The sequence below is a fragment of the Bubalus bubalis genome, chromosome 21 (genome assembly GCF_019923935.1).
Source record: "Bubalus bubalis isolate 160015118507 breed Murrah chromosome 21, NDDB_SH_1, whole genome shotgun sequence".
Lineage (NCBI taxonomy): Eukaryota > Metazoa > Chordata > Mammalia > Artiodactyla > Bovidae > Bubalus > Bubalus bubalis.
In genome coordinates this window covers 40,815,232-40,834,776 of record NC_059177.1, presented here as the reverse complement: position 1 = coordinate 40,834,776, position 19,545 = coordinate 40,815,232, and the positions used below count along the sequence as shown (strand labels likewise).

Genomic DNA, 19,545 nt, shown 5'->3' with positions numbered 1-19,545 from the left:
AATCTTTCCCAGCATCAGGGTCTTTTCCAAGGAGTCAGTTCTTCACATCAGGTGGCCAAAGTATTGGAGTTTCAGCTTCAACATCAGTCCTTCCAATGAATTTCAGGACTGATTTCCTTTAGGATGGACTGGTTGGATCTCCTTGAAGTCCAAGGGACTCTCAAGAGTCTTCTCCAACACCTCAGGTTCAAAAGCATCTTCAATGCTCAGTTGCATTTATAGTCCAGCTCTCACATTCATTCATGACTACTGGAAAAACCATAGCTTTGACTAGATGGACCTTTGTCAGCAAAGTAATGTCTCTGCTTTTTATTATGCTGTCTAAGTTGGTCGTAGCTTTTCTTCCAAGGATCAAGTGTCTTTTAATGTGATGACTGCAGTCACCATCTGTAGTGATTTTGGAGCCCAAGAAAATAAAGTCTGTCCTTGTTTTGACTGTTTCTCCATCTGTTTGCTATCAAGTGATGGGACTGGATGCCATGATCTTAGCTTTATGAATGCTGAGTTTTAAGCCAGCTTTTTCACTCTTCTCTTTCACTTTCATCAAGAGGCTTTTTAGTTCCTCTTCACCTTCTGTCATAAGGGTGGTGTCATCTGCATGTCTGAGGTTATTGATATTTCTCCTGGCAATCTTGATTCCAGCTTGTGATTCATCCAGCCTGGCACTTCATATGATGTATTCTACATATAAGTTAAATAAGCAGGGTGACAATATACAGCCTTGACATACTCGTTCCCAATTTGGAATGAATCTGCTGTTCCATGTCTAGTTCTAACTGTTGCTTCTTGACCTGCATGCAGATTTCTCAGGAGGCTGGTAAGGTGTTCTGGCATTCCCATTTCTTGAAGAATTTTCTACCATTTGTTGTGATCTACATAGTCAAAGGCTTTGGCGTAGTCAATAAAGCAGAAGTAGATGTTTTTTTGGAACTCTCTTGCTTTTTTGATGAGCCAGCAGATGTTGGCAATTTGATCTCTGGTTCCCCTGCCTTTTCTAAAACTAGCTTGAACATCTAGAAGTTCATGGTTCACATACTATTGAAGCCTGGCTTGGAGAATTTTGAGCATTACTTTGCTAGTGTGTGAGATGAGCACATTCGTGCAATAGTTTGAACATTCTTTGGCATTGCCCTTCTTAGGGATTAGAATGAAAACTGACCTTTTCCAGTCCTATGGCCACTGCAGAATTTTCCAAATTCGCTAGCATATTGACTATAGCACTTGAACAACATCATTTTTAGGATTTGAAACACCTCAACCGGAATTCCATCACTTCCACCAGCTTTGTTCATAGTGATGCCTGCTAAAGCACATTTGACTTCGCATTCTAGGATGTCTGGCTCTAGGTGAGTGATCACACCATCATAGTTATCTGGGTCATGAAGATCTTTTTTGTATAGTTCTTCTATGTATTCTTGCCACCTCTTCTTAATATCTTTTGCTTCTGTTAGGTCCATGCCATTTCTGTCGCTTATTGTGCCCATCTTTGCATGAAATGTTCCCTTGGTATCTCTAATTTTCTTGAAGAGATCTCTAGTCTTTCCCATTCTATTATTTTCCTCCATTTCTTTGCACTGATCACTGAGAAAGGCTTTCTTATCTCTCCTTCCTCTTCTTTGGAACTCTGCATTTAATGGGTATATCTTTCCTTTACTCCTTTACCTTTAGCTTCTCTTCTTTTCCCAGCTATTTGTAAGGCCTCCTCAGACAACCCTTTTGCTTTTTGCATTTCTTTTTCTTGGGGCTGGTCTTCATCACTGCCTCCTGTACAATATCATGGACCTCTGCCCATAGTTCTTCAGGCACTCTATCATATCCAATCACTTGAATCTATTTGTCACCTCTACTGTATAATCATAAGGGATTTGATTTAGTTCATACCGGAATGATCTAAGATTCAGGTATGGTCTAAGAAACTGCTAGGAGGAAGTTTCATTTTGTGTATTTAATTAGAGAAACAAAGATCAACTCATATATCACCTGCCATTTAGCTTATTTTTTTAAAAGCATAATCTCATCATAAAATATAGGGTCACAAAAGGCTTGAGTGGAATTGATCATAAGAAGCATATATTTCCATGCACTACAAACAGCCATAATCCCTTAAATGATTCCCCCAAAGCTGCCTAACATCAAACATTAGTCAGTCCATTTAGGATCTATTAGCAAATTTAGGAGACCTCCCAAAGGGCCTGACAGTTTAGGCAAAGAAAGCCTTGTATGGCATCCCTTCATTCAATGATGACTAAAGATCTGCAGGTCACAGACGGGCACGCTGTGATGTCTCCTTCATTAATTATTTAAGGTAATATCCTGGATGCTAGTAAATCCTGGTAACTTCAAAATAAAGCCCTTTGTGCTTCAAAGCTGTGCTTTCAATCAACAAGCCAAAACATGACTCTTCCCCCAAATGATATTTTTAATGCATATTTTATCTTTCAATAAACATTCTTTCACCAAAATAAAATAAATTTGGATTTTTTCTTATAGTTTGATTCAACTTACAATGACAGACAGGTTCTTTTCTCTCATTTATTGCACATTTTCTGCCCCTTCTAGCCATTAGCTAATATACCCATGGAATCAACCCTGGTTACCTAGGTGTAGATGACTAGAGCTTGGAATAAATCTGTTCACTAGTAGTAGTGACTGGGTTTCAAGACTCTATAACCTAGTTTATTTTTTTTAATGGCACATTTCAAGCATGTAAAAAACAGACAAACTAGAAAAATGAAACTTGATGTACCTACAACCTTGCAGAGGATCCTGGTGGGCTATAGTCCATGGGGTTGCAAAGAGTCAGGCATGACTGAGCGACTAATACTTCTCTTCAACCTTATATTAATATTTACTCATCTTACATTCGTTTTAAGACTGCTAAGAGGCAACATTCGATAAATGATAGGCACCTAGAAGCTGGCAGTATTGCAGGAGTGGGGTCTTGGAGGCTCTCTGTGGGCTGAGGACTAATTCTATGGTTGCTGGATCAGGATCATAGGAAGGTCTGCGGTGTGTGGTTTGCTGGGGGAGAACCTAGGACCTCCAGAGTGATAGCTGGGAGCTGGGAACTCAGGGCAATAGGTACATTCAGCAGTTACATCTTGGTATTTTCATCAGCAGATGATTAAAGCAGCATTTATGACTAAAACAGAATCTCAGCAATCCTGTATCATCTAGCATGTATGAACAAGTCCAAGCCCTGTATTCAGGCTAACAGTATGTTATACCACAAATACATATCATATAGATTTTACATAAACAGAAAAAAAACAGGTTATCTTGGACTTTTCAAGTTTTTGTTGAAAGTATGTCAAATAGCAAATGTGCAAAGATTTTAGAAAAATACTTTTCCAACTTCCTTTCTCCAATACAAGCTTTACTATACCACATGTCAATTCTTATGTGAAACATGAAGCCATAAAAATTTTTCCTGAATGATGATGATGATGACGACAAATGAATAGTCTGTTTCACCTTCACTAGCTCCTTTTCTGTTTTAACTCACAGATCCCATGCTTTCTGCTATGGATAGGACTTCCACGGTGGGTCAAGGGTTCAACTGTATGACATTCAATGGCTGGGGATTTCCAAGAGAGACTGAACAATGCTGAGAGGTGTTATAAAAGAAAGAAACATATGACCATAATGCATAATACACAACAAGTAACATTTTCAGAAAAAAAAATAGTATCTTCATTTAACTAAATATCATTAATTATTTCCCTCCAGAACAGGGATGGTGTGCTAACATAAAGCTACCTATTTACTTTACCTTTTTTCCCTTCAGAGGTATGAGTCTTGTTTGGAATATTTGAAATATCAAATTCAAGCTGCAACTGAGATAGTTAGCAAATCACTTTTAGAAAGCAGAGAAAAAACAAGCAAGCTCTCATTAGAAAGCATGGGCTTTACACTCTTCACTTCTTTGACAGCAATCAAAATCCTGACTTCCAACACTGTCTAGTTTAACAGAGCATTAGTTAAACTCTATCAGTGTTTTAATTTTGAAAAACACACTGAATTAAGCACGGATACCAAGACTAAGATCAAATAGCAGTCTTCTTGAATCAAGCTTATACTCTTGAGGCCCAGACAGCATGGCCCAATGTCCATGGGGTCGCTAAGAGTCGGGCACGACTGAGCGACTTCCCTTTCATTTTTCACTTTCATGCATTGGAGAAGGAAATGGCAACCCACTTCAGTGTTTTTGCCTGGAGAATCCCAGGGACAGCAGAGCCTGGTGGGCTGCCATCTATGGGGTCGCAGAGAGTCTTAGCAGCAGCAGCACAAACTAAAGCCACCACGCCACTCCCTAATCACTGATACCTGCTTTCACCATTCTGCTAAGACACCAACCAGAACATCTGTCCACTTTAAAGATTCTGTGCTCATCTCAATTTACACATAAGCTTTTCAACTTTTACTGCAAAAAAAAGCAGTCAATATGTTACTTTTTGAGGCTCTCTATTTTCATTAGGCTAACCCCAATTTCTTTTTCCTCTTCGGAAACAGGGCTTCTGGTTATTTTTATCACCAAATATTGGCCATACTCACATACAACCCAAGAAATATGAGGAATTCCTTCTACTTCAAGTTTCTCAGGCACAAAACAGAGAACATCCAACTACTATCATTTGCCTGACACCATTTTTATTTCTGAGTCAGCTACATCACATACTGGGCTTTGGTGTACTTCATGTATTAAATAAAGTGGACATGGGACTTCCCTGGCAGGCCAGCGGCTAAAACTTCCAGTTTGCACTGCAGGAGGGGACAGGTTTGTTCGATCTCTAGTCAGGGAACTAAGATCTCACAAGCTGTGTAGTATGGCCAAAAAGTCAGAAAAAAAAGTGGACAGTATCACTTCCAGCTTTAATATTGAATATGCTTACTTTTGACCAAACAGGCAACAAATCTCAAGGTATAGGGACATGGTCAAGTTTTAAAGCTCTGAAGAAACAAATGAACACTAAGGACCACATTTTCCTAGTAATTAGGTAATCACAGGCTAAGATATTCAATGGTCATTATGTTTCTGTGAGTCAGACATGTGTTTAGCCAATCTTACTTGGCTGTCTGTATTAGGCAAAAAAAAAAAAAAAAATGAAAGTCGCTCAGTCGTGTCTGACTCTGCAACCCCATGGATTATGCAGTCCATGGAATTCTCTAGGTCAGAATACTGGAGAGGATAGCCTTTCCCTTCTCCAGGGGATCTTCCCAAACCAGGGATCGAACCAGGTCTCCCACACTGCAGGCAGATTCTTTACCAACTGAACCACAAAGGAAGCCCAAGAATACTAGAGTGGGTAGCCTATCCCTTCTCCAGGGGATCTTCCTGACACAGGAATTCAACCAGGGTCTGCTGCATTACAGGTGGATTCTTTACCAACTGAGCTATGAGGGAAGTTACCAGGCCAAAAACAAAAGTGGTAAGCTGCTATTTTCATAATACCTAATCGTTAAAGGAGTAAAAAGTTGCATTAGACACCATTCCCACTTCCCTCCAAAAAAACTCACAGTTTCAACAGGTTAAAAAAAATGTGATATAGGTATCATAAAAGGAATAAATAGCTACTGAACTCTAATTGTATTTCAGATATATATTTTATTTTCAAATAACAAATAGCTACTGAACTCTAATTGTACTTCAGATATATATTTTATTTTCAAATAACAAGTAACATTTATTTCTAGCAACTGATTATTTATTTACCATAATTATCCTTCATTCTAGAAAAATGAAAACCAAGTCCTAAAATGTTTATTTTTCCCAAGGTCAAAACCATAAATGTTCAAAGCCCAAGTATCTTCCTAAAACCTCTCATTTTCAAATAACTTGAATGTGGAAGGAATTCAAGCAGTGATTTCAATCATGTTTCACTTGATTTGTATAAAGAAAATTTGACTAGATTTAAGTTTCAGCTCTTCTCTCTTTGACTAAAACTCTAAAGCAGGAATTAATAATAGCTAGACCCCATAGATGGCAGCCCACCAGACTCCCCCGTCCCCAGGATTCTCCAGGCAAGAACACTGGAATGGGTTGCCATTTCCTTCTCCAATGCATGAAATTGAAAAGTCAAAGTGAAGTCGCTCAGTCGTGTCCAATTCTTCACGGCCCCATGGACTGCAGCCTACCAGGCTCCTCCGTCCATGGGATTTTCCAGGCAAGAGTACTGGAGTGGGGTGCCACTGGAGTGACTTAGCAGCAGCAGCAGCACTTACTGAGCGCTTTTTGGCTCCAAACTCTTCATGTGATATAACTAATTTTCAACTCAACCCTATAAAGTAGGTATGGTAGGAGGTCTCATACATACAAACGAGTTCCACTCAGAGAGCATGCTTGTAAGTCCAATTTGTTGCTCAGTCTAACAAAGTTAGCCTAGGTACCCAACTAACACAATCGGCTGTATAGTACTATACTGTATTAGGTTTATAATACTTCTTGTACAAATAATACATAAAAAACCAAAATAGAACATTTTTTATCTCAAAGTACCTTGAAAAGTCCAGTAGTACAGTACAAGAGCTGGCATACAGGGGCTAGCATTAAGTGAACAGGCACTGACTGACTGGAAGAGGGAGAAGAGGCAGAAGACGGTGGAGCTTAAGGATCATCAACCTCAAAGGGAGATGGTGGGCGAGCCGCAATTTTACTCACGTCTGACGTCGATGGCACAGGTTCTGGTTCCTTGCTGGGCTCAGTTCTAACTGTAAAGTACTATGCCACAGCAGTTGTGCAGCACTGTAAAATATCCAGAAGCATAGCCACTATATAAAGGATGCACGCGTGTGACAATGTATGCCAGATCTATAAGCTAACTTACATGACTGGACATGCAAATACACATTCATACCTTTGAAAGTTCGCAACTTGAAGGCTCATATGGAGGGAGCTTACTATATTATTGTTACACTATTTTAAAGGTGAGGATACAGGTACCAAGATTTTAACTCAAATCACCAAGGCACAAATACAGACCTCCAACCAAGGCATTTTGGGCCCAAAGTCCATGCTTCCACCCCTGTGCTACATTACCCTTAGCCTCTGAAAACAAAAGTTAATTGCAAAGCAAAAGAAAAGAAATGACATTAGTTTTGAAGCAAAAGACTAGATCTCCTGACCTGAAAAGCACACCCTGCACTCAAGCCCTCCTTACACTTCCAAACTCAGGAGATCTATTGATTTCAAGGTGGAAGGCAATCTGGTGGTTCAACAGTAACTGGATAAAATCAAACAGTGCTGAGTTGTTCATTAAAAACATGTTAAAACACTTATCAAGTCAACTCAGATCTGAGAAGCAGACAATAACCTACTGAAATGGGATCTTACAATTGAGCAATAGCAAACTAGAGTGTATTTATATTTCAAGAAAAAAATGGAAATAATTCATCAACAAGACAAAACAGAGTCAGTCAAACTGGCACAGTTTCCTGCCTCTATGTACACTCTTCTTTCTCTCAACTAGCAGCCCTACAGAAAACAAGGTCGTAACAGAAATGCTGACACAACCAACCTTAAAACATATCATAATGAAAGCTATAATTATATCTTCTAATTGTATACTCGGTGAAGGAAATGCCAACCAGAACAAAAACACAACTAGTTAGCAACAGTCCATCAGAATTCTTAGAAAATGTATATGAAACTCTATTATCTTCAGACACAGCCAGAAGATGTCAGACAATCAATTCATATAACATGCCAGCTTAATAAAATCTGCATACAAAATTTATGAAGGCAGTAATATTCCTTTTTATCACAAGTTATTAATGGTCAATTGAATGAACATCTACAGCTGGAGTGATATGGTTCTGTATGATATTTTAATCATCTTTAGCCATAGATTTAAGTGCATTTCATTTTATAACCATCAGCTACACAAGATAAGAAAGCTTTTACATAAGTAAAGGTATTTGGGGTAGGCTACCAATTTCATCTTTCTACTGCTATTGATTTCCTTGAAAAAAAATTTTTTAAGTGCAACAAATATTCCATCACAATAATATTTGCTTTAATATCTATATTTGAACACAAAAGTTTTCTTGAAGTTTTATTATATGTTCAGTTAGTTTAAAACTTCCTTTCTGTTCCTCTTCCAATAAAAACTTTCAGTATTATTTATATAAAACAATCTTCCTCAACACTATTATCCTCTAAAAAACACCCTACTGGAATTTTGATGTCTCTGATATAAATATTCTCGGAAATTAATACATCCTGTTCTCTAAAGTGAAATGTCTTACTTATTCCCACTCATTGGTTGACATGTTCTTTTAAAAACTTACCTTTTTCAAGTCAACATTTCCCACAGATTTTTGGCTAAAACTAAACTTTACCATGGAGAAGGCAATGGCACCCCACTCCAGTACTTTTGCCTGGAAAATCCCATGGACAGAGGAGCCTGGTAGGCTGCAGTCCATGGGGTCGCTAGAGTCAGACACAACTGAGTGACTTCACTTTCACTTTTCACTTTCATGCATCAGAGAAGTGACTTAGCAGCAGCAGCAGCCTTATGTGTCTTTTTTCACTCATTATTCCTTCTGTTGTTTCAATAATTTCCTTCTGAGCGCCTGTCAGTTAATTTGTGCTTACTCTAGGGGAATAATTCCTGATCTTAAGGATCTAGTCATCTAAAATGGATCACAGTGTGTGTATACACACACTTGTTTAAAAAAGGGGGTTAAGAGCCTGGAGAAATACAAAGTGGGGATTCGGAGTAGGCTGTTGCTACTTATAGAGAAGAGAACAAGGGGAAACTTTATAAAATAGGACAGTTGTAATTTGTAGGGAAAGAAGAAATAGGGGTAACTTTAGATAAAGGGAATAACATGAAATTGACTTAAGGATAATATAAAGGACAAAAGTGCTAGAATTTTAGGCTTGAAATACTGACTCTGAACAATGAATAGAACTGTAGATGGCAGGCATTTTCCAAACTTCTCTAGTAAGTAGGATGTGCCTATATCCAGGAAGATCACAATTCATTAAATTTCATGTTAAGCTTCATGAATCTGCCTAAACTTTCTCATCTTATCACGCAAGCCAATATATGCTTACACTGTGAGGTTAAAACAATGAACTTGTGAAGAGAACCCGTCCAATCAAATTATCAACAAGCAATAATTCCACTACTGGGCAGTATCTTAGGCTCAATGTCAATTTTAAAGAAGTGTGCTTATATTTGCATTTTAATTAGGTCACACGTTCAACATCATCATATTCATTTTGGTTTATTGCTCTATTTTATTGTCATTTCCAAAATGACAGTTTTGAATGTGGACATAAAGGGAAAAAAAAAAATCTCTACTTCTATGTTGACAATTCAAATACTAAACTGTGAGTAGTATGAATAGAGTGTGGGTGTGCTCAGACACAGTCATGTCTGATCTTTACAACCCCATGGACTGTAGCCTGCCAGGCTCCTCTGCCCATGGGATTCTCTCAGCAAGAACACTGGAGTGCATTGCCATTTCCTTCTCTAGGGGATCTTCTTGACCAGGGATGGAGGCCACGTCTTCTGGCAGGTCGATTTTTTTTTACCACTAGTGTCAGCTGGGAAGCCCAAGTATGAACAGAGATATGACTATGTCTAAAATTCTAAATATTTAGAATAATTGGATTTTTAAAATGTTTCGAGAACAAATTATTAGATCCGTAAGTAAGAGCAAAATGGAGTCTTGGATGGAACATGAAATTTAGGTTCTTGTGAGTCACCACAAGCTAAACACGGACAGCTCATTAAGAAAAAATAGGTAAATGTCACTTTGGTCAAGAATTTTCCATTAGAAGTTAGACATTATTTGTATTGTTTTTTGGGGAAGGGGACATGGACAGACAAACTAACAGCTCTTTCTCTATACTTAAAAAAAAAAATACCCACCAATACACTTTTTAACAGTGATAAATTTCATCAACTGAAGCTTTTTGAAGTGTAAAATTCAATGCCATTCAATACATTCATGATGCTGTGCAACCTTCATCATTATCTGCTTTCAGAATGTTTCCATCATCTGAAAAGGAAACCCAAAGTTCATTAAGCAGAAGCTCCTACCAACACCTTCTCGCAACACTAATCCTCTATCTATGAGTCTTCCTATTCTTAATATTTTATATAAATATAATCATATAATATCAGGCCTTCAGTATCTGGCTTATTTTACTTTGCATAATGTTTCAAATATATCTTAACTAAGAATATCTGTGAAGAAGACATGGTCAAATCCTTCACTTCTCAGGGTTTTTTTTTTTTTGCATTTTTCTCTTCCCAAAATTATTCCAAAATTCTATGAGGCTTTGTGTTCACTGTTTATGCAGTAAATAAATAGGAGTTTTCATGCCCTACTTTTTCCAAGCTAAAAAGTCAATGACAAACATCTATTATATTAAAAATCCAAGCCATTATTGACATCAGAACTTGATTCTACATAAGGACAAAAGAAGACTTATGAATACAGAGACCATGGCCAGGGGAATCCAGTATCACCATGTGCCAGGTTTCCCTAAATTAATCATTCAATGTTATTCTCTTTAAGAAAATCTCAACAGATTTTTCCACACAACTTGAAAACATGGAAAAAATACACTTGAATGAATCAAGGGTTAAGGCCAGCTGAAAAATGTGATAAAAAATAAGGAATAACTTACCCTTCTAGACATAAAGATACCTGTCAACTTATAGTAAATCAAAGCACTAATAATTAAAACTCAAAGAGACCAACCAAACTTGGGCAGACAGGAAACAAACCTACACATATTTACAAGACCATGTGGCAAGAATAAACTCAAATACTGATTACCTACATGAGGAAAAGTGGGTTTGTAATTCATACTACATATAAAAATATTCAGATGACAACAAGGCATACATAAAAAGAAAGATCTTTATAAAAATTATAGCAAAATACTGTTATGACCACAGCATTGGGAAAAAATGTTCTAACCTGTATGTAAAATGAATGGAACATAAATGAAAAGCTAAATTTGACTATATTTTTTTTTAAAAATCTTAATTCTCTAAAGGCTTGCACAGACATAAACTCACTAAAAACCCAAGCCAAAACTCAGAATCTAATTTGAAATGCATCTAATCACAAACTAGTTCAACCTAGAAAATATAAAAATATAAACTAGGTGAAAATGATGACCCAATGGAAAAGTAGACAAAGAACACACATAGGCAAGTGATGCAAAAAAAGGTATCTAGGGAACAACTGAAAGAATGTTTGACCCACAGATAATCATGGAACTTGGATGAAAATTAAAATGGTAATGAGATTAACATTTTATACCTACCCACCAGAGTAGAAAAAATTTAAAAATTACACTGACGCAAGTGTTGATGAAGACATGAGAAATAGGAATTCTCACACATTGCTGCAGAGTGTTAACCAGTTCAATAACTTAATTGAGATTGTGAAACTACTCTCTAAAGAAATGTACTCCTTCTCAAGTGGAAATTCCATTGCGGGTCAATATTCTATAGAGATTCAGTCACCAACACACCAGGAAATACATACAAGGATATTCATTTTACATTGCCTTAATGAAAAAAATTAGAAAAAAAAAAGAATAAAGGGAAAAGGAAATTAACTTGTCATCTATTCAGACAATGAAATACCCTACAGTAGATAAAGAGTCAAAGACTTAGATCTTCAGTTATCACTGTGGCTGTATCTCAAAAACAATGCTGAGAGAAACAAAGCATGCACAGAAGAACACTGTCCATGAAAATACCAAACAAATAAAACTATGTGCTTTGTAGGGATACAGACTCAAATAGCAAACAAACGAACTTCAGCAGGTAGAAAGACAGAAGCTTCTGGATAGCAAATACCTCTGTTGTTTTTTTTTTTTCCTTAAATGTCAGTTTATTTATTTATTTATTTTTTTAATTTTATTTTATTTTTAAACTTTACATAACTGTATTAGTTTTGCCAAATATCAAAATGAATCCGCCACAGGTATACATGTGTTCCCCATCCTGAACCCTCCTCCCTCCTCCCTCCCCATTCCATCCCTCTGGGTCGTCCCAGTGCACCAGCCCCAAGCATCCAGTATCGTGCATCGAACCTGGACTGCAAATACCTCTGAAGAAGTAGTTCTCACAAGGACATCTGTTGTTCCCACAAAGACATTTTTGTCTACCAAGGATATGTAGAAACATGTGGAGACATTTTTGGTTGTCACAAGCAGGAAAGGGCATGTATGCCACGTCTAGTAGATAAGAGAACACGGGTGCTGCTAAAAACCTACCGTGCAGGACAGCCCTCCACAAGAAAGAAGATCTAGGCCCCAAGTGTCAATGGTTCCAGAGCTGAAAAAGCCAGCTTTAAAGAGAGGAAGGAGCCTAAGATGTTAGTGGACATGGGCATATCTAAAACACTCTTTGGGGAGGGAGGAGGGAGGAGGGTTCAGGAAGGGGAACACATGTATACCTGTGGCGGATTCATTTTGATATTTGCCAAAACTAATACAATTATGTAAAGTTTAAAAATAAAATAAAATTTAAAAAAAAGATATGAAGCACAGAAATACATTTTTAATAAAAATCTGTAGCACACAGACATTAGTCTGTACATTTTTTTATATTTGAAGTATCTCATAAACTTTAGAAGTATAAATAATTTAACATATCAGCACAAGGTTAATTTTTTTAATTGATGGTGGTTACCAGACCACCTGACCTGCCTCTTGAGAAACCTATATGCAGGTCAGGAAGCAACAGTTAGAACTGGACATGGAACAACAGACTGGTTCCAAATAGGAAAAGGAGTACGTCAAGACTGTATATGGTCACCCTGCTTATTTAACTTATATGCAGAGTACATCATGAGAAATGCTGGACTGCAAGAAGCACAAACTGGAATCAATATTGCCAGGAGAAATATCAATAACCTCAGATATGCAGATGACACCACCCTTATGGCAGAAAGTGAAGAGGAACTCAAAAGCCTCTTGATGAAAGTAAAAGAGGAGAGTGAAAAAGTTGGCTTAAAGCTCAACATTCAGAAAATGAAGATCATGGCATCTGGACCCATCACTTCATGGCAAATAGATGGAGAAACAGTGGATACAGTGTCAGACTTTATTTTTGGGGGCTTCAAAATCACTGCAGATGGTGACTGCAGCCATGAAATTAAAAGACGCTTACTCCTTGGAAGAAAAGTTATGACCAACCTAGATAGCATATTCAAAAGCAGAGACATTACTTTGCCAACAAAGGTCCGTCTAGTCAAGGCTATAGTTTTTCCAGTGGTCATGTATGGATGTGAGAGTTGGACTGTGAAGAAAACTGAGCGCCAAAGAATTGATGCTTTTGAACTGTGGTGTTGGAGAAGACTCTTGAGAGTCCCTTGGACTGCAAGGAGATCCAACCAGTCCATTCTGAAGGAGATCAGCCCTGGGTGTTCTTTGGAAGGAATGATGCTAAAGCTGAAACTCTAGTACTTTGGCCACCTCATGAGAAGAGTTGACTCATTGGAAAAGACTCTGAGGCTGGGAGGGATCGGGGGCAGAAGGAGAAGGGGACGACAGAGGATGAGATGGCTGTATGGCATCACTGACTCAATGGACGTGAGTTTGAGTGATCTATGGGAGTTGGTGATAGACAGGGAGGCCTGGCGTGCTGCGATTCACGGGGTCGCAAAGAGTCGGACACAACTGAGCAATTGAACTGAACATGTATCTTTTATTGGCATAATTCTGCAAACATATTTTTGGAAAAATATTCTCACACTCATAATCAAATGTTACTTGCACATTTTTTTCTTGTTCATTTCATACAGTGCGACGTGGAAGAACTCAGGATTTATCTATTTGATTACAATTGCAGGCAAGAACACCCTAAGACCACCCCCAAGAAAGCTAATTTAGTCATTTTCAGTTTTTACAGCATACTGTCATAATTCTAGCCAGTTTTCTGAAGAAGCTGATGGTCTACAATGGTGGACCTTTATAACACATGCCTCATGCTTCCTTAACTAGATGGCCCCCCATGGGAATTTCCCCCAGCCTTATGGATTCCAAGGGTTCCTTAAACCTGCTTTGAAATGAACCAGGGTACATTTTTATTTTGAGGTTGGCAAACATTTTCTGCAAGGGCCAAATAACAAGTGTTTCAGGCACTGCAGGCCATATGGTCTCGGTCACAACTACTCAACTCTGCCACTGCAGCACGGAAACAGCCACAGACACACAGGAAGTACCACGTGCACCTGGGTTCCAATAAAACTTTAGTGACAAAAATACGGAGTGGAATTGGGCTCCAGGCCATGGTTTGTACATACCTGGAGGGTAAGCAAAAAATATAATTACTTTAAAATATGCCTTCAAATTTAAGGCATTGCTCAAATCTCTCAGTAAATAAACTTCAATTGTTACAGAAAACTTACACAACTAAAAGTGAACCCATAAAGATAAAAAATGTCCATAAATGATCAAAATGTTAATTTTATTTTTACATTTACAGTACACCAGCCTCTCTCTGGAACTGTGTTATATGATCTGATTTACCAAATAACTAATTATAATTGATTTCATTTGTATAAATTATGTTATTAATGTTTCTTTGTAGTAAAATAAATACACATATCTTTTCTTCAATTTGACTAAAGGTTGGAATGACAAGAACAGTGAGACTATACTCCCTGCACAAATAATAGCTTTCTATTAGATTTGCCATTTCACCTGAATAATTCCTTATAATCATGAATAATGATGTTATTCGACAACCTAATGATATCATGATATGTAGCTTCCATCCATCTGTCTTTGTCAAGAAGGTCAAATATTTGTATTCCACTGCACTAGGCCAAGATGAACAAACAGTTAAACAATATCACAGCCTTTAATTATTTCTCCAAATAAAGCCAGCAAGTCCCATTTTGCGTTGTAGATGTATGCACTACAAATCTACTTCAAAGAAATTGAATGCCTACTCAGTTTTACTCAGTTTTTAACACAAGTTTAATTTAAGCTCAACTTTTTTAAACGTGGTTTAAACTTAAAGAAAAAGCCCCAAGATTGTGTAAGAATATTCCTAATTGGTTGTTGCTGGAAACTTACTCTACAATAGAGATTTGTAACTCAACTCTTAATATATAGCAGGAATCTTATATATAGGAAGCTGAATAATAGGAATCTTATTATACAGGAAGCTGAAATACCCATGTGATTTCTTGAAATTGGCACAGAAGGTAAGAATAAAATAATTTATGATATACCCAAACTACAGCATTAATAAAGAAATTCTTGATAGTGTTGCCTTGCTTGGAGCATCTATGAATGACTTCTCCTGGAAAACAAGGCCAAACGGCAGATGTAAATGGACATGCCTCATTCAGTGTTTTAACAGGGCTCCTACAAGACCTGGGCCCCTGGGTATGGAGGACAGTGTGAACAGCAAGGACATGAGGAAACCTGACTGACAGCTCAGGATGATTGTGTGTGTGTGCGCGAATCTTCTTCTTTCATTCTTTGAATCCCAAGGTTTCTCACTCCACTGAAATAAAGTACCTAGAAGGCCTTATAAATCTGGTTCTCAGCTCTGAAGATTTACCCATTTCCTTGTCAGGCTTCATCCACATAGGTTTTCTTTCTGTTTTCCAAACATGCTCGAGCCCGTAAACTTGGGTCTGTCCCAGGAATTTTGTTCTTGTCTCCCTCTATATGGAATTCTCTGTCACTGTCCTTCATTGGACTTCTCTGTTACTCAGTTCTTAGATCCTAGATCACTTCCAGAGAGAAGCCTTCCTTGACCACTCAGGTTCAAGCAGTCATAATCTAACAGCATATTGTTCATGGCTTGTGGGTTTCATCTTTCACTGTCAGCCTCTGCACACAGGAATAAAACTAGGACCCTATCTGCCTGTTGCCTGTCGTATACCCAGGGCCTGGCACATAATAGGAACTAAATACTTACTACACGATAAATGAACATATTCACCCATTCCCAATAGACAACTATGGCTCTAATGTGAGGTCAGCAAGTTGTGACCCCAGAGGCCAAACCAGCCTGACGTCTATTTATGTAAATAAAGTTTCACTGGAACACAGACATGTTCATTTATTGACTTATTGTTTATGGCAGCTTTCACATTACAACATAGTTGAGTAGTTGCAACAAAGACTGTGCATCCAGAAAGTATTTATTACCTGTTCTTTTACAAAGAATGTTTGCTGACTCCTGGCCCAAGGCACAGTATATGTTCTTAATACATAAAATTAATGAAGTACTGCCTTTGCTTTTAAAGAGGTTACAGTCCACTGCATGTTTTTATTCGAACCCCTTTGAATTAAAATCCTCTAACCCAAAGAAAGCTCCTTCAAAGCTGCGTCATCTAGCAAGAAATGTAATGGTGTTCTATTCATGAGGCTGTTAGCTGAAATCTTGTCAAGTAGGACTCGCCCAAAGCAGGCTTCAGACAGGTCAATGAAAGCATGGTGAAAAGATTGACCTGGAGCTTCACTGTTGAACACAGCAGCCACTAAGATCTGTGGCTATTCAGATTAATTAAAATTAAGTTAAAAATTCAATACCTCAATCATAAAATACTAGCGACATTTCAAGTGCTCAGGAGCTACCTGTCGCTACTGTGTAAAGATAGAATAGATGTATACTACTTCTCCATCATCACAGAAAGGTCTAGTGGCTAGCACTGGTCCACAGTTTCAAACATGTACATCTGATGGGTTCAGTGGACAGTGTTAATTCCGTAGAACATAAAGGGAAGCCAGGATCATGCGGCTCTCATCTTTTCAGGAACCTACCCCTGAATAACACAAATCAAAACTGAATTATGTTTTAAAAAAGTCTGAAAAATATTGCATTCTGTTCTACATATAATGTTCCAAGAGAATAGAAGTCACGCCTTCTGTTCATCAGTATAATTTTGAGGTTAAGAGGAGAGGTGCCAGCATTTCTCCAAAGAAGACATACAGATGGACAGTAAGCATATGAAAAGATGCTCAGCATCACTAATTGTCAGAGAAATGCAAATCAAAACTAAAATGAACTATCACTTCACACTAGTCAGAATGTGTGTTAGTTACTCAGTCATGTTCAACTCTTTGTAACCCCATGGATTGTAGCTGGCCAGGCTTCTCTGTCCACGGAATTCTCCAGGCAAGAAGACTGGAGTGGGTTGTGATTCCCTTCTCCAGGGGATCTTCCCAACCCAGGGATTTAACCTGGGTCTCCAGAATTGTAGGCCGATTCTTTACCGTCTGAACCACCAGGGAAGCACATTCACACTGGTTAAAATGGCTATCATTAAAAAGTCCACAAACAATAAATGTTGGAGAGAGTATGGAGAAAAGGGAACCATCCTATATTGTTGGTGGGAATGTAAATTGGTGCAGCCACCAAGGAAAACAATATGGAGGTTCCTTAAAAACTAAAAATAAAGTTACTGTATGATCCAGTAATTCCACTCATGGGCATATATCCAGAGAAAACTCTAATCTGAAAAGATACATGCATCTCAATGTTCATAGCACCACAGTTTACAATAGCCAAGACATAGAAGCAACCTGAATACCCATTAATGGATGAATGAATGAAGAAGACATGGTGTATATATACCATGGAATATTACTCAGCCATAAAAAGGAATGAGATTATGCCATTTGCAGCAACATGGATGAACCTAGAGATTATCATACTAAGTGCAGTAAGACAGAGAAAGAGAAATATCATAATTTACTTATATGTAAAATGCAAAATATGGTAAATATTGACCTATTTACAGAACAGAAACAGACTCACAAACATAGAAAACTCATGGTTACCAAAGGGGAAGGAGAGGCAGGTAAATTAAGACTCGGATCAGCAGATTCACATGACTATATATAAAAGAGATAAACAACAAGACAGAATACGGAACTATAGTCAACATATTGTAATAACCTACAGGACTGGAAAAGGTCAGTTTTCATTCCAATCCCAAAGAAAGGCAATGCCAAAGAATGCTCAAACTACCACACAATTGCACTCATCTCACACGCTAGTAAAGTAATGCTCAAAATTCTCCAAGCCAGGCTTTAGCAATATGTGAACCGTGAACTTCCTGATGTTCAAGCTGGTTTTCGAAAAGGCAGAGGAACCAGAAATCAAATTGCTAATATCCGCTGGATCATCGAAAAAGCAAGAGAGTTTCAGAAAAACATCTATTTCTGTTTTATTGACTATGCCGAAGCCTTTGACTGTGTGGATCACAATAAACTGTGGAAAATTCTGAAAGAGATGGGAATACCAGACCACCTGACCTGCCTCTATGAGAAATCCGTATGCAGGTCAGGAAAGCTACAATTAGAACTGGACATGGAACAACAGACTGGTTCCAAATAGGAAAAGGAGTATGTCAAGGCTGTATATTGTCACCCTGCTTATTTAACTTATATGCAGGGTACATCATGAGAAACGCTGGGCTGGAAGAAGCACAAACTGGAATCAAGATTGCTGGGAGAAACATCAATAACCTCAGATATGCAGATGACACCACCCTTATGGCAGAAAGTGAAGAGGAACTCAAGAGCCTCTTGATGAAAGTGAAGGAGGAGAGTGAAAAAGTTGGCTTAAAACTCAACATTCAGAAAACGAAGATCATGGCATCTGGACCCATCACTTCATGGCAAATAGATGGAGAAACAGTGGATACAGTGTCAGACTTTATTTTTGGGGGCTTCAAAATCACTGCAGATGGTGACTGCAGCCATGAAATTAAAAGACGCTTACTCCTTGGAAGGAAAGTTATGACCAACCTAGATAGCATATTCAAAAGCAGAGACATTACTTTGCCAACAAAGGTTCGTCTAGTCAAGGCTATGGTTTTTCCAGTGGTCATGTACGGATGTGGGAGTTGGACTGTAAAGAAAGCTGAGCGCCGAAGAATTGATGCTTTTGAACTGTGGTTTTGGAGAAGACTCTTGAGAGTCCCTTGGACTGCAAGGAGATCCAACCAGTCCATCCTAAAGGAGATCAGTCCTGGGTGTTCTTTGGAAGGAAAGATGCTCAAGCTGAAACTCCAGTACTTTGCCACCTCATGCAAAGAGTTGACTCATTGGAAAAGACTCTGATGCTGAGAGGGATTGGGGACAGGAGGAAAAGGGGACCACAGAGGATGGGATGGCTGGATGGCATCACTGACTCGATGGACATGAGTTTGGGTGAACTCTGGGAGTTGGTGATGGACAGGGAAGCCTGGCGTGCTGCTATTCATGGGGTTGCAAAGAGTTGGACACGACTGAGTGACTGAACTGAACTGATAAAGGAATATGAAAAAGGATACATACATACATATATGCTGCTGCTGCTAAGTCACTTCAGTCGTGTCCGACTCTGTGCGACCCCATAGACGGCAGCCCACCAGGCTCCCACGTCCCTGGGATTCTCCAGGCAAGAACACTGGAGTGGGTTGCCATTTCCTTCTTCAATGCATCAAAGTGAAAAGTGAAAGTGAATTCACTCAGTCCTGTCTGACCCTCAGCGACCCCATGGACTGCAGCCTTCCAGGCTCCTCCGTCCATAGGATTTTCCAGGCAAGAGT

The 19,545-nt window shown here is 38.4% G+C and overlaps 1 protein-coding gene and 1 long non-coding RNA gene across 27 annotated transcripts in view; both read right to left on the bottom strand.

The window, feature by feature from the left end:
* FHIT (fragile histidine triad diadenosine triphosphatase) overlaps positions 1-19,545 on the bottom strand; it is a 1,535,374-nt gene that overhangs the window by 777,001 nt on the left and 738,828 nt on the right. The gene's annotated exons all lie outside the window — the stretch shown is intronic.
* The window catches only part of LOC112581174, a 45,335-nt gene continuing 31,885 nt past the window's right edge, over positions 6,096-19,545 (bottom strand). Inside the window, exons 4-5 of the long non-coding RNA XR_006640407.1 lie at positions 9,882-10,011; positions 6,096-6,742 (exon numbers count right to left, since the gene is read on the bottom strand). This is a non-coding gene — a long non-coding RNA (uncharacterized LOC112581174). The remainder of the gene's footprint in view (positions 6,743-9,881; positions 10,012-19,545) is intronic.